The sequence below is a fragment of the Larus michahellis genome, chromosome 10 (genome assembly GCF_964199755.1).
Source record: "Larus michahellis chromosome 10, bLarMic1.1, whole genome shotgun sequence".
Taxonomy (NCBI): domain Eukaryota; kingdom Metazoa; phylum Chordata; class Aves; order Charadriiformes; family Laridae; genus Larus; species Larus michahellis.
Genome location: NC_133905.1, coordinates 25,171,813 through 25,186,331, shown reverse-complemented (window position 1 = coordinate 25,186,331; position 14,519 = coordinate 25,171,813).

Genomic DNA, 14,519 nt, shown 5'->3' with positions numbered 1-14,519 from the left:
GGAAAGTCTCTGCTAACACCCTGCAGAGCGCAGTGCCCAATATACAGAAACGTCTTGCGGTATCTCCTACAGGGAAAGTGACAAGAGGGAATTCTCGATCTTGTTCTCAGTGTCTCTGAGAATTGCTCTGATTATCCGTGTGACCTCTTTGCTAAGACTCTCCAGAGAGCCTTCCTCAAAACCAACACACATCTTGACATATCTCCCACATTGATCGCAGTGTCTCCAGAAACGGCATTCAAGGAGCCAGGAACTTTTCTGCCCACACTGTCCATTGAGTTGTCCTCAAAACCAATATACATCCTGCTATATCTCCCACATGGAAAATGCCAGGAGGCAAAAGTGGGGCTTATGTTTAGACTTTCTCGGAACTGCTTCAAATCAACTAGATATCTTTGTGCTGTAAATCTCCCAACAGACAAACGCAAAAGCAGCAAACCTCTCGCTGTATGTCCCACATCCAAAGTGCCAAGAGAGTAATGTAGAGCTTGCTCTCCCTGTCTTTGAGTACAGTTTTCAGTGTCCCGGTTACCTCTTTGCTAACATTCTCTTCAGAGCTGCAGTGAAACCAGGAACCACGTGGAGAAGGCACCCACACTGAAAATGACTGGAAGGAACATTGGGGCTTCTTCTCAGTGTCTCTGACATAGGGTTTCACTGTCCCGGGAAAGTCTCTGCTAACACCCTGCAGAGCGCAGTGCCCAATATACAGAAACGTCTTGCGGTATCTCCTACAGGGAAAGTGCCAAGAGGGAATTCTCGATCTTGTTCTCAGTGTCTCTGAGAATTGCTCTGATTATCCGTGTGACCTCTTTGCTAAGACTCTCCAGAGAGCCTTCCTCAAAACCAACACACATCTTGACATATCTCCCACATTGATCGCAGTGTCTCCAGAAACGGCATTCAAGGAGCCAGGAACTTTTCTGCCTACACTGTCCATTGAGTTGTCCTCAAAACCAATATACATCCTGCTATATCTCCCACATGGAAAATGCCAGGAGGCAAAAGTGGGGATTATGTTTAGACTTTCTCGGAACTGCTTCAAATCAACTAGATATCTTTGTGCTGTAAATCTCCCAACAGCCAAAGGCAAAAGCAGCAAACATCTCGCTGTATGTCCCACATCCAAAGTGCCAAGAGAGTAATGTAGAGCTTGCTCTCCCTGTCTTTGAGTACAGTTTTCAGTGTCCCGGTTACCTCTTTGCTAACATTCTCTTCAGAGCTGCAGTGAAACCAGGAACCACGTGGAGAAGGCACCCTCACTGAAAATGCCTGGAAGGAACATTGGGGCTTCTTCTCAGTGTCTCTGATGTCGGGTTTCACTGTCCCGGGAAAGTCTCTGCTAACACCCTGCAGAGCGCAGTGCCCAATATACAGAAACGTCTTGCGGTATCTCCTACAGGGAAAGTGACAAGAGGGAATTCTCGATCTTGTTCTCAGTGTCTCTGAGAATTGCTCTGATTATCCGTGTGACCTCTTTGCTAAGACTCTCCAGAGAGCCTTCCTCAAAACCAACACACATCTTGACATATCTCCCACATTGATCGCAGTGTCTCCAGAAACGGCATTCAAGGAGCCAGGAACTTTTCTGCCCACACTGTCCATTGAGTTGTCCTCAAAACCAATATACATCCTGCTATATCTCCCACATGGAAAATGCCAGGAGGGAAAAGTGGGGCTTATGTTTAGACTTTCTCGGAACTGCTTCAAATCAACTAGATATCTTTGTGCTGTAAATCTCCCAACAGACAAACGCAAAAGCAGCAAACATCTCGCTGTATGTCCCACATCCAAAGTGCCAAGAGAGTAATGTAGAGCTTGCTCTCCCTGTCTTTGAGTACAGTTTTCAGTGTCCCGGTTACCTCTTTGCTAACATTCTCTTCAGAGCTGCAGTGAAACCAGGAACCACGTGGAGAAGGCACCCACACTGAAAATGCCTGGAAGGTACATTGGGGCTTCTTCTCAGTGTCTCTGACATAGGGTTTCACTGTCCCGGGAAAGTCTCTGCTAACACCCTGCAGAGCGCAGTGCCCAATATACAGAAACGTCTTGCGGTATCTCCTACAGGGAAAGTGCCAAGAGGGAATTCTCGATCTTGGTCTCAGTGTCTCTGAGAATTGCTCTGATTATCCGTGTGACCTCTTTGCTAAGACTCTCCGGAGAGCCTTCCTCAAAACCAACACACATCTTGACATATCTCCCACATTGATCGCAGTGTCTCCAGAAACGGCATTCAAGGAGCCAGGAACTTTTCTGCCCACACTGTCCATTGAGTTGTCCTCAAAACCAATATACATCCTGCTATATCTCCCACATGGAAAATGCCAGGAGGGAAAAGTGGGGCTTATGTTTAGACTTTCTCGGAACTGCTTCAAATCAACTAGATATCTTTGTGCTGTAAATCTCCCAACAGACAAACGCAAAAGCAGCAAACATCTCGCTGTATGTCCCACATCCAAAGTGCCAAGAGAGTAATGTAGAGCTTGCTCTCCCTGTCTTTGAGTACTGTTTTCAGTGTCCCGGTTACCTCTTTGCTAACATTCTCTTCAGAGCTGCAGTGAAACCAGGAACCACGTGGAGAAGGCACCCACACTGAAAATGCCTGGAAGGAACATTGGGGCTTCTTCTCAGTGTCTCTGACATAGGGTTTCACTGTCCCGGGAAAGTCTCTGCTAACACCCTGCAGAGCGCAGTGCCCAATATACAGAAACGTCTTGCGGTATCTCCTACAGGGAAAGTGCCAAGAGGGAATTCTCGATCTTCTTCTCAGTGTCTCTGAGAATTGCTCTGATTATCCATGTGACCTCTTTGCTAAGACTCTCCAGAGAGCCTTCCTCAAAACCAACACACATCTTGACATATCTCCCGCATTGATCGCAGTGTCTCCAGAAACGGCATTCAAGGAGCCAGGAACTTTTCTGCCCACACTGTCCATTGAGTTGTCCTCAAAACCAATATACATCCTGCTATATCTCCCACATGGAAAATGCCAGGAGGGAAAAGTGGGGCTTATGTTTAGACTTTCTCGGAACTGCTTCAAATCAACTAGATATCTTTGTGCTGTAAATCTCCCAACAGCCAAAGGCAAAAGCAGCAAACATCTCGCTGTATGTCCCACATCCAAAGTGCCAAGAGAGTAATGTAGAGCTTGCTCTCCCTGTCTTTGAGTACTGTTTTCAGTGTCCCGGTTACCTCTTTGCTAACATTCTCTTCAGAGCTGCAGTGAAACCAGGAACCACGTGGAGAAGGCACCCACACTGAAAATGACTGGAAGGAACATTGGGGCTTCTTCTCAGTGTCTCTGACATAGGGTTTCACTGTCCCGGGAAAGTCTCTGCTAACACCCTGCAGAGCGCAGTGCCCAATATACAGAAACGTCTTGCGGTATCTCCTACAGGGAAAGTGCCAAGAGGGAATTCTCAATCTTCTTCTCAGTGTCTCTGAGAATTGCTCTGATTATCCGTGTGACCTCTTTGCTAAGACTCTCCAGAGAGCCTTCCTCAAAACCAACACACATCTTGACATATCTCCCGCATTGATCGCAGTGTCTCCAGAAACGGCATTCAAGGAGCCAGGAACTTTTCTGCCCACACTGTCCATTGAGTTGTCCTCAAAACCAATATACATCCTGCTATATCTCCCACATGGAAAATGCCAGGAGGCAAAAGTGGGGATTATGTTTAGACTTTCTCGGAACTGCTTCAAATCAACTAGATATCTTTGTGCTGTAAATCTCCCAACAGCCAAACGCAAAAGCAGCAAACATCTCGCTGTATGTCCCACATCCAAAGTGCCAAGAGAGTAATGTAGAGCTTGCTCTCCCTGTCTTTGAGTACAGTTTTCAGTGTCCCAGTTACCTCTTTGCTAACATTCTCTTCAGAGCTGCAGTGAAACCAGGAACCACGTGGAGAAGGCACCCACACTGAAAATGCCTGGAAGGAACATTGGGGCTTCTTCTCACTGTCTCTGACATAGGGTTTCACTGTCCCGGGAAAGTCTCTGCTAACACCCTGCAGAGCGCAGTGCCCAATATACAGAAACGTCTTGCGGTATCTCCTACAGGGAAAGTGCCAAGAGGGAATTCTCGATCTTGTTCTCAGTGTCTCTGAGAATTGCTCTGATTATCCGTGTGACCTCTTTGCTAAGACTCTCCAGAGAGCCTTCCTCAAAACCAACACACATCTTGACATATCTCCCACATTGATCGCAGTGTCTCCAGAAACGGCATTCAAGGAGCCAGGAACTTTTCTGCCCACGCTGTCCATTGAGTTGTCCTCAAAACCAATATACATCCTGCTATATCTCCCACATGGAAAATGCCAGGAGGCAAAAGTGGGGCTTATGTTTAGACTTTCTCGGAACTGCTTCAAATCAACTAGATATCTTTGTGCTGTAAATCTCCCAACAGACAAACGCAAAAGCAGCAAACATCTCGCTGTATGTCCCACATCCAAAGTGCCAAGAGAGTAATGTAGAGCTTGCTCTCCCTGTCTTTGAGTACAGTTTTCAGTGTCCCGGTTACCTCTTTGCTAACATTCTCTTCAGAGCTGCAGTGAAACCAGGAACCACGTGGAGAAGGCACCCACACTGAAAATGACTGGAAGGAACATTGGGGCTTCTTCTCAGTGTCTCTGATGTCGGGTTTCACTGTCCCGGGAAAGTCTCTGCTAACACCCTGCAGAGCGCAGTGCCCAATATACAGAAACGTCTTGCGGTATCTCCTACAGGGAAAGTGACAAGAGGGAATTCTCGATCTTGGTCTCAGTGTCTCTGAGAATTGCTCTGATTATCCGTGTGACCTCTTTGCTAAGACTCTCCAGAGAGACGTCCTCAAAACCAACACACATCTTGACATATCTCCCACATTGATCGCAGTGTCTCCAGAAACGGCATTCAAGGAGCCAGGAACTTTTCTGCCCACACTGTCCATTGAGTTGTCCTCAAAACCAATATACATCCTGCTATATCACCCACATGGAAAATGCCAGGAGGCAAAAGTGGGGATTATGTTTAGACTTTCTCGGAACTGCTTCAAATCAACAAGATATCTTTGTGCTGTAAATCTCCCAACAGACAAACGCAAAAGCAGCAAACATCTCCCTGTATGTCCCACATCCAAAGTGCCAAGAGAGTAATGTAGAGCTTGCTCTCCCTGTCTTTGAGTACAGTTTTCAGTGTCCCGGTTACCTCTTTGCTAACATTCTCTTCAGAGCTGCAGTGAAACCAGGAACCACGTGGAGAAGGCACCCACACTGAAAATGACTGGAAGGAACATTGGGGCTTCTTCTCAGTGTCTCTGATGTCGGGTTTCACTGTCCCGGGAAAGTCTCTGCTAACACCCTGCAGAGCGCAGTGCCCAATATACAGAAACGTCTTGCGGTATCTCCTACAGGGAAAGTGCCAAGAGGGAATTCTCGATCTTGTTCTCAGTGTCTCTGAGAATTGCTCTGATTATCCGTGTGACCTCTTTGCTAAGACTCTCCAGAGAGCCTTCCTCAAAACCAACACACATCTTGACATATCTCCCACATTGATCGCAGTGTCTCCAGAAACGGCATTCAAGGAGCCAGGAACTTTTCTGCCCACACTGTCCATTGAGTTGTCCTCAAAACCAATATACATCCTGCTATATCTCCCACATGGAAAATGCCAGGAGGCAAAAGTGGGGATTATGTTTAGACTTTCTCGGAACTGCTTCAAATCAACTAGATATCTTTGTGCTGTAAATCTCCCAACAGCCAAACGCAAAAGCAGCAAACATCTCGCTGTATGTCCCACATCCAAAGTGCCAAGAGAGTAATGTAGAGCTTGCTCTCCCTGTCTTTGAGTACAGTTTTCAGTGTCCCGGTTACCTCTTTGCTAACATTCTCTTCAGAGCTGCAGTGAAACCAGGAACCACGTGGAGAAGGCACCCACACTGAAAATGACTGGAAGGAACGTTGGGGCTTCTTCTCAGTGTCTCTGACATAGGGTTTCACTGTCCCGGGAAAGTCTCTGCTAACACCCTGCAGAGCGCAGTGCCCAATATACAGAAACGTCTTGCGGTATCTCCTACAGGGAAAGTGCCAAGAGGGAATTCTCGATCTTGGTCTCAGTGTCTCTGAGAATTGCTCTGATTATCCGTGTGACCTCTTTGCTAAGACTCTCCAGAGAGCCGTCCTCAAAACCAACACACATCTTGACATATCTCCCACATTGATCGCAGTGTCTCCAGAAACGGCATTCAAGGAGCCAGGAACTTTTCTGCCCACACTGTCCATTGAGTTGTCCTCAAAACCAATATACATCCTGCTATATCACCCACATGGAAAATGCCAGGAGGCAAAAGTGGGGATTATGTTTAGACTTTCTCGGAACTGCTTCAAATCAACAAGATATCTTTGTGCTGTAAATCTCCCAACAGACAAACGCAAAAGCAGCAAACATCTCCCTGTATGTCCCACATCCAAAGTGCCAAGAGAGTAATGTAGAGCTTGCTCTCCCTGTCTTTGAGTACAGTTTTCAGTGTCCCGGTTACCTCTTTGCTAACATTCTCTTCAGAGCTGCAGTGAAACCAGGAACCACGTGGAGAAGGCACCCACACTGAAAATGACTGGAAGGAACGTTGGGGCTTCTTCTCAGTGTCTCTGACATAGGGTTTCACTGTCCCGGGAAAGTCTCTGCTAACACCCTGCAGAGCGCAGTGCCCAATATACAGAAACGTCTTGCGGTATCTCCTACAGGGAAAGTGCCAAGAGGGAATTCTCGATCTTGTTCTCAGTGTCTCTGAGAATTGCTCTGATTATCCGTGTGACCTCTTTGCTAAGACTCTCCAGAGAGACGTCCTCAAAACCAACACACATCTTGACATATCTCCCACATTGATCGCAGTGTCTCCAGAAACGGCATTCAAGGAGCCAGGAACTTTTCTGCCCACACTGTCCATTGAGTTGTCCTCAAAACCAATATACATCCTGCTATATCACCCACATGGAAAATGCCAGGAGGCAAAAGTGGGGATTATGTTTAGACTTTCTCGGAACTGCTTCAAATCAACAAGATATCTTTGTGCTGTAAATCTCCCAACAGACAAACGCAAAAGCAGCAAACATCTCCCTGTATGTCCCACATCCAAAGTGCCAAGAGAGTAATGTAGAGCTTGCTCTCCCTGTCTTTGAGTACAGTTTTCAGTGTCCCGGTTACCTCTTTGCTAACATTCTCTTCAGAGCTGCAGTGAAACCAGGAACCACGTGGAGAAGGCACCCACACTGAAAATGACTGGAAGGAACATTGGGGCTTCTTCTCAGTGTCTCTGATGTCGTGTTTCACTGTCCCGGGAAAGTCTCTGCTAACACCCTGCAGAGCGCAGTGCCCAATATACAGAAACGTCTTGCGGTATCTCCTACAGGGAAAGTGCCAAGAGGGAATTCTCGATCTTGTTCTCAGTGTCTCTGAGAATTGCTCTGATTATCCGTGTGACCTCTTTGCTAAGACTCTCCAGAGAGCCTTCCTCAAAACCAACACACATCTTGACATATCTCCCACATTGATCGCAGTGTCTCCAGAAACGGCATTCAAGGAGCCAGGAACTTTTCTGCCCACACTGTCCATTGAGTTGTCCTCAAAACCAATATACATCCTGCTATATCTCCCACATGGAAAATGCCAGGAGGCAAAAGTGGGGATTATGTTTAGACTTTCTCGGAACTGCTTCAAATCAACTAGATATCTTTGTGCTGTAAATCTCCCAACAGACAAACGCAAAAGCAGCAAACATCTCGCTGTATGTCCCACATCCAAAGTGCCAAGAAAGTAATGTAGAGCTTGCTCTCCCTGTCTTTGAGTACAGTTTTCAGTGTCCCGGTTACCTCTTTGCTAACATTCTCTTCAGAGCTGCAGTGAAACCAGGAACCACGTGGAGAAGGCACCCACACTGAAAATGACTGGAAGGAACGTTGGGGCTTCTTCTCAGTGTCTCTGACATAGGGTTTCACTGTCCCGGGAAAGTCTCTGCTAACACCCTGCAGAGCGCAGTGCCCAATATACAGAAACGTCTTGCGGTATCTCCTACAGGGAAAGTGCCAGGAGGAATTGTGGAGCTTGGTCTCAGTGTCTCTGAGAATTGCTCTGATTATCCGTGTGACCTCTTTGCTAAGACTCTCCAGAGAGCCTTCCTCAAAACCAACACACATCTTGACATATCTCCCACATTGATCGCAGTGTCTCCAGAAACGGCATTCAAGGAGCCAGGAACTTTTCTGCCCACACTGTCCATTGAGTTGTCCTCAAAACCAATATACATCCTGCTATATCTCCCACATGGAAAATGCCAGGAGGCAAAAGTGGGGATTATGTTTAGACTTTCTCGGAACTGCTTCAAATCAACTAGATATCTTTGTGCTGTAAATCTCCCAACAGCCAAAGGCAAAAGCAGCAAACATCTCTCTGTATGTCCCACATCCAAAGTGCCAAGAGAGTAATGTAGAGCTTGCTCTCCCTGTCTTTGAGTACTGTTTTCACTGTCCCGGTTACCTCTTTGCTAACATTCTCTTCAGAGCTGCAGTGAAACCAGGAACCACGTGGAGAAGGCACCCACACTGAAAATGCCTGGAAGGAACATTGGGGCTTCTTCTCAGTGTCTCTGACATAGGGTTTCACTGTCCCGGGAAAGTCTCTGCTAACACCCTGCAGAGCGCAGTGCCCAATATACAGAAACGTCTTGCGGTATCTCCTACAGGGAAAGTGCCAGGAGGAATTGTGGAGCTTGGTCTCAGTGTCTCTGAGAATTGCTCTGATTATCCGTGTGACCTCTTTGCTAAGACTCTCCAGAGAGCCTTCCTCAAAACCAACACACATCTTGACATATCTCCCACATTGATCGCAGTGTCTCCAGAAACGGCATTCAAGGAGCCAGGAACTTTTCTGCCCACACTGTCCATTGAGTTGTCCTCAAAACCAATATACATCCTGCTATATCTCCCACATGGAAAATGCCAGGAGGCAAAAGTGGGGATTATGTTTAGACTTTCTCGGAACTGCTTCAAATCAACTAGATATCTTTGTGCTGTAAATCTCCCAACAGCCAAACGTAAAAGCAGCAAACATCTCGCTGTATGTCCCACATCCAAAGTGCCAAGAGAGTAATGTAGAGCTTGCTCTCCCTGTCTTTGAGTACAGTTTTCAGTGTCCCCGTTACCTCTTTGCTAACATTCTCTTCAGAGCTGCAGTGAAACCAGGAACCACGTGGAGAAGGCACCCACACTGAAAATGCCTGGAAGGAACATTGGGGCTTCTTCTCAGTGTCTCTGACATAGGGTTTCACTGTCCCGGGAAAGTCTCTGCTAACACCCTGCAGAGCGCAGTGCCCAATATACAGAAACGTCTTGCGGTATCTCCTACAGGGAAAGTGCCAAGAGGGAATTCTCGATCTTGTTCTCAGTGTCTCTGAGAATTGCTCTGATTATCCGTGTGACCTCTTTGCTAAGACTCTCCAGAGAGCCTTCCTCAAAACCAACACACATCTTGACATATCTCCCGCATTGATCGCAGTGTCTCCAGAAACGGCATTCAAGGAGCCAGGAACTTTTCTGCCCACACTGTCCATTGAGTTGTCCTCAAAACCAATATACATCCTGCTATATCTCCCACATGGAAAATGCCAGGAGGCAAAAGTGGGGATTATGTTTAGACTTTCTCGGAACTGCTTCAAATCAACTAGATATCTTTGTGCTGTAAATCTCCCAACAGCCAAAGGCAAAAGCAGCAAACATCTCGCTGTATGTCCCACATCCAAAGTGCCAAGAGAGTAATGTAGAGCTTGCTCTCCCTGTCTTTGAGTACAGTTTTCAGTGTCCCGGTTACCTCTTTGCTAACATTCTCTTCAGAGCTGCAGTGAAACCAGGAACCACGTGGAGAAGGCACCCACACTGAAAATGCCTGGAAGGAACATTGGGGCTTCTTCTCAGTGTCTCTGACATAGGGTTTCACTGTCCCGGGAAAGTCTCTGCTAACACCCTGCAGAGCGCAGTGCCCAATATACAGAAACGTCTTGCGGTATCTCCTACAGGGAAAGTGCCAAGAGGGAATTCTCGATCTTGTTCTCAGTGTCTCTGAGAATTGCTCTGATTATCCGTGTGACCTCTTTGCTAAGACTCTCCAGAGAGCCTTCCTCAAAACCAACACACATCTTGACATATCTCCCACATTGATCGCAGTGTCTCCAGAAACGGCATTCAAGGAGTCAGGAACTTTTCTGCCCACACTGTCCATTGAGTTGTCCTCAAAACCAATATACATCCTGCTATATCTCCCACATGGAAAATGCCAGGAGGGAAAAGTGGGGCTTATGTTTAGACTTTCTCGGAACTGCTTCAAATCAACTAGATATCTTTGTGCTGTAAATCTCCCAACAGACAAACGCAAAAGCAGCAAACATCTCGCTGTATGTCCCACATCCAAAGTGCCAAGAGAGTAATGTAGAGCTTGCTCTCCCTGTCTTTGAGTACTGTTTTCAGTGTCCCGGTTACCTCTTTGCTAACATTCTCTTCAGAGCTGCAGTGAAACCAGGAACCACGTGGAGAAGGCACCCACACTGAAAATGACTGGAAGGAACACTGGGGCTTCTTCTCAGTGTCTCTGACATAGGGTTTCACTGTCCCGGGAAAGTCTCTGCTAACACCCTGCAGAGCGCAGTGCCCAATATACAGAAACGTCTTGCGGTATCTCCTACAGGGAAAGTGCCAAGAGGGAATTCTCGATCTTGTTCTCAGTGTCTCTGAGAATTGCTCTGATTATCCGTGTGACCTCTTTGCTAAGACTCTCCAGAGAGCCTTCCTCAAAACCAACACACATCTTGACATATCTCCCTCATTGATCGCAGGGTCTCCAGAAACGGCATTCAAGGAGCCAGGAACTTTTCTGCCCACACTGTCCATTGAGTTGTCCTCAAAACCAATATACATCCTGCTATATCTCCCACATGGAAAATGCCAGGAGGCAAAAGTGGGGATTATGTTTAGACTTTCTCGGAACTGCTTCAAATCAACTAGATATCTTTGTGCTGTAAATCTCCCAACAGACAAACGCAAAAGCAGCAAACATCTCGCTGTATGTCCCACATCCAAAGTGCCAAGAGAGTAATGTAGAGCTTGCTCTCCCTGTCTTTGAGTACAGTTTTCAGTGTCCCGGTTACCTCTTTGCTAACATTCTCTTCAGAGCTGCAGTGAAACCAGGAACCACGTGGAGAAGGCACCCACACTGAAAATGCCTGGAAGGAACATTGGGGCTTCTTCTCAGTGTCTCTGACATAGGGTTTCACTGTCCCGGGAAAGTCTCTGCTAACACCCTGCAGAGCGCAGTGCCCAATATACAGAAACGTCTTGCAGTATCTCCTACAGGGAAAGTGCCAAGAGGGAATTCTCGATCTTGGTCTCAGTGTCTCTGAGAATTGCTCTGATTATCCGTGTGACCTCTTTGCTAAGACTCTCCAGAGAGTCTTCCTCAAAACCAACACACATCTTGACATATCTCCCACATTGATCGCAGTGTCTCCAGAAACGGCATTCAAGGAGCCAGGAACTTTTCTGCCCACACTGTCCATTGAGTTGTCCTCAAAACCAATATACATCCTGCTATATCTCCCACATGGAAAATGCCAGGAGGCAAAAGTGGGGATTATGTTTAGACTTTCTCGGAACTGCTTCAAATCAACTAGATATCTTTGTGCTGTAAATCTCCCAACAGACAAACGCAAAAGCAGCAAACATCTCGCTGTATGTCCCACATCCAAAGTGCCAAGAGAGTAATGTAGAGCTTGCTCTCCCTGTCTTTGAGTACAGTTTTCAGTGTCCCGGTTACCTCTTTGCTAACATTCTCTTCAGAGCTGCAGTGAAACCAGGAACCACGTGGAGAAGGCACCCACACTGAAAATGCCTGGAAGCAACATTGGGGCTTCTTCTCAGTGTCTCTGACATAGGGTTTCACTGTCCCGGGAAAGTCTCTGCTAACACCCTGCAGAGCGCAGTGCCCAATATACAGAAACGTCTTGCGGTATCTCCTACAGGGAAAGTGCCAGGAGGAATTGTGGAGCTTGGTCTCAGTGTCTCTGAGAATTGCTCTGATTATCTGTGTGACCTCTTTGCTAAGACTCTCCAGAGAGCCTTCCTCAAAACCAACACACATCTTGACATATCTCCCACATTGATCGCAGTGTCTCCAGAAACGGCATTCAAGGAGCCAGGAACTTTTCTGCCTACACTGTCCATTGAGTTGTCCTCAAAACCAATATACATCCTGCTATATCTCCCATATGGAAAATGCCAGGAGGGAAAAGTGGGGCTTATGTTTAGACTTTCTCGGAACTGCTTCAAATCAACTAGATATCTTTGTGCTGTAAATCTCCCAACAGACAAACGCAAAAGCAGCAAACATCTCGCTGTATGTCCCACATCCAAAGTGCCAAGAGAGTAATGTAGAGCTTGCTCTCCCTGTCTTTGAGTACAGTTTTCAGTGTCCCGGTTACCTCTTTGCTAACATTCTCTTCAGAGCTGCAGTGAAACCAGGAACCACGTGGAGAAGGCACCCTCACTGAAAATGCCTGGAAGGAACATTGGGGCTTCTTCTCAGTGTCTCTGATGTCGGGTTTCACTGTCCCGGGAAAGTCTCTGCTAACACCCTGCAGAGCGCAGTGCCCAATATACAGAAACGTCTTGCGGTATCTCCTACAGGGAAAATACCAGGAGGAATTGTGGAGCTTGGACTCAGTGTCTCTGAGAATTGCTCTGATTATCCGTGTGACCTCTTTGCTAAGACTCTCCAGAGAGCCTTCCTCAAAACCAACACACATCTTGACATATCTCCCACATTGATCGCAGTGTCTCCAGAAATGGCATTCAAGGAGCCAGGAACTTTTCTGCCCACACTGTCCATTGAGTTGTCCTCAAAACCAATATACATCCTGCTATATCTCCCACATGGAAAATGCCAGGAGGGAAAAGTGGGGCTTATGTTTAGACTTTCTCGGAACTGCTTCAAATCAACTAGATATCTTTGTGCTGTAAATCTCCCAACAGACAAACGCAAAAGCAGCAAACATCTCGCTGTATGTCCCACATCCAAAGTGCCAAGAGAGTAATGTAGAGCTTGCTCTCCCTGTCTTTGAGTACAGTTTTCAGTGTCCCGGTTACCTCTTTGCTAACATTCTCTTCAGAGCTGCAGTGAAACCAGGAACCACGTGGAGAAGGCACCCACACTGAAAATGTCTGGAAGGTACATTGGGGCTTCTTCTCAGTGTCTCTGACATAGGGTTTCACTGTCCCGGGAAAGTCTCTGCTAACACCCTGCAGAGCGCAGTGCCCAATATACAGAAACGTCTTGCGGTATCTCCTACGGGGAAAGTGCCAAGAGGGAATTCTCGATCTTGTTCTCAGTGTCTCTGAGAATTGCTCTGATTATCCGTGTGACCTCTTTGCTAAGACTCTCCAGAGAGCCTTCCTCAAAACCAACACACATCTTGACATATCTCCCACATTGATCGCAGTGTCTCCAGAAATGGCATTCAAGGAGCCAGGAACTTTTCTGCCCACACTGTCCATTGAGTTGTCCTCAAAACCAATATACATCCTGCTATATCTCCCACATGGAAAATGCCAGGAGGGAAAAGTGGGGCTTATGTTTAGACTTTCTCGGAACTGCTTCAAATCAACTAGATATCTTTGTGCTGTAAATCTCCCAACAGACAAACGCAAAAGCAGCAAACATCTCGCTGTATGTCCCACATCCAAAGTGCCAAGAGAGTAATGTAGAGCTTGCTCTCCCTGTCTTTGAGTACAGTTTTCAGTGTCCCGGTTACCTCTTTGCTAACATTCTCTTCAGAGCTGCAGTGAAACCAGGAACCACGTGGAGAAGGCACCCACACTGAAAATGTCTGGAAGGTACATTGGGGCTTCTTCTCAGTGTCTCTGACATAGGGTTTCACTGTCCCGGGAAAGTCTCTGCTAACACCCTGCAGAGCGCAGTGCCCAATATACAGAAACGTCTTGCGGTATCTCCTACGGGGAAAGTGCCAAGAGGGAATTCTCGATCTTGTTCTCAGTGTCTCTGAGAATTGCTCTGATTATCCGTGTGACCTCTTTGCTAAGACTCTCCAGAGAGCCTTCCTCAAAACCAACACACATCTTGACATATCTCCCACATTGATCGCAGTGTCTCCAGAAACGGCATTCAAGGAGCCAGGAACTTTTCTGCCCACACTGTCCATTGAGTTGTCCTCAAAACCAATATACATCCTGCTATATCTCCCACATGGAAAATGCCAGGAGGCAAAAGTGGGGATTATGTTTAGACTTTCTCGGAACTGCTTCAAATCAACAAGATATCTTTGTGCTGTAAATCTCCCAACAGACAAACGCAAAAGCAGCAAACATCTCGCTGTATGTCCCACATCCAAAGTGCCAAGAGAGTAATGTAGAGCTTGCTCTCCCTGTCTTTGAGTACAGTTTTCAGTGTCCTGGTTACCTCTTTGCTAACATTCTCTTCAGAGC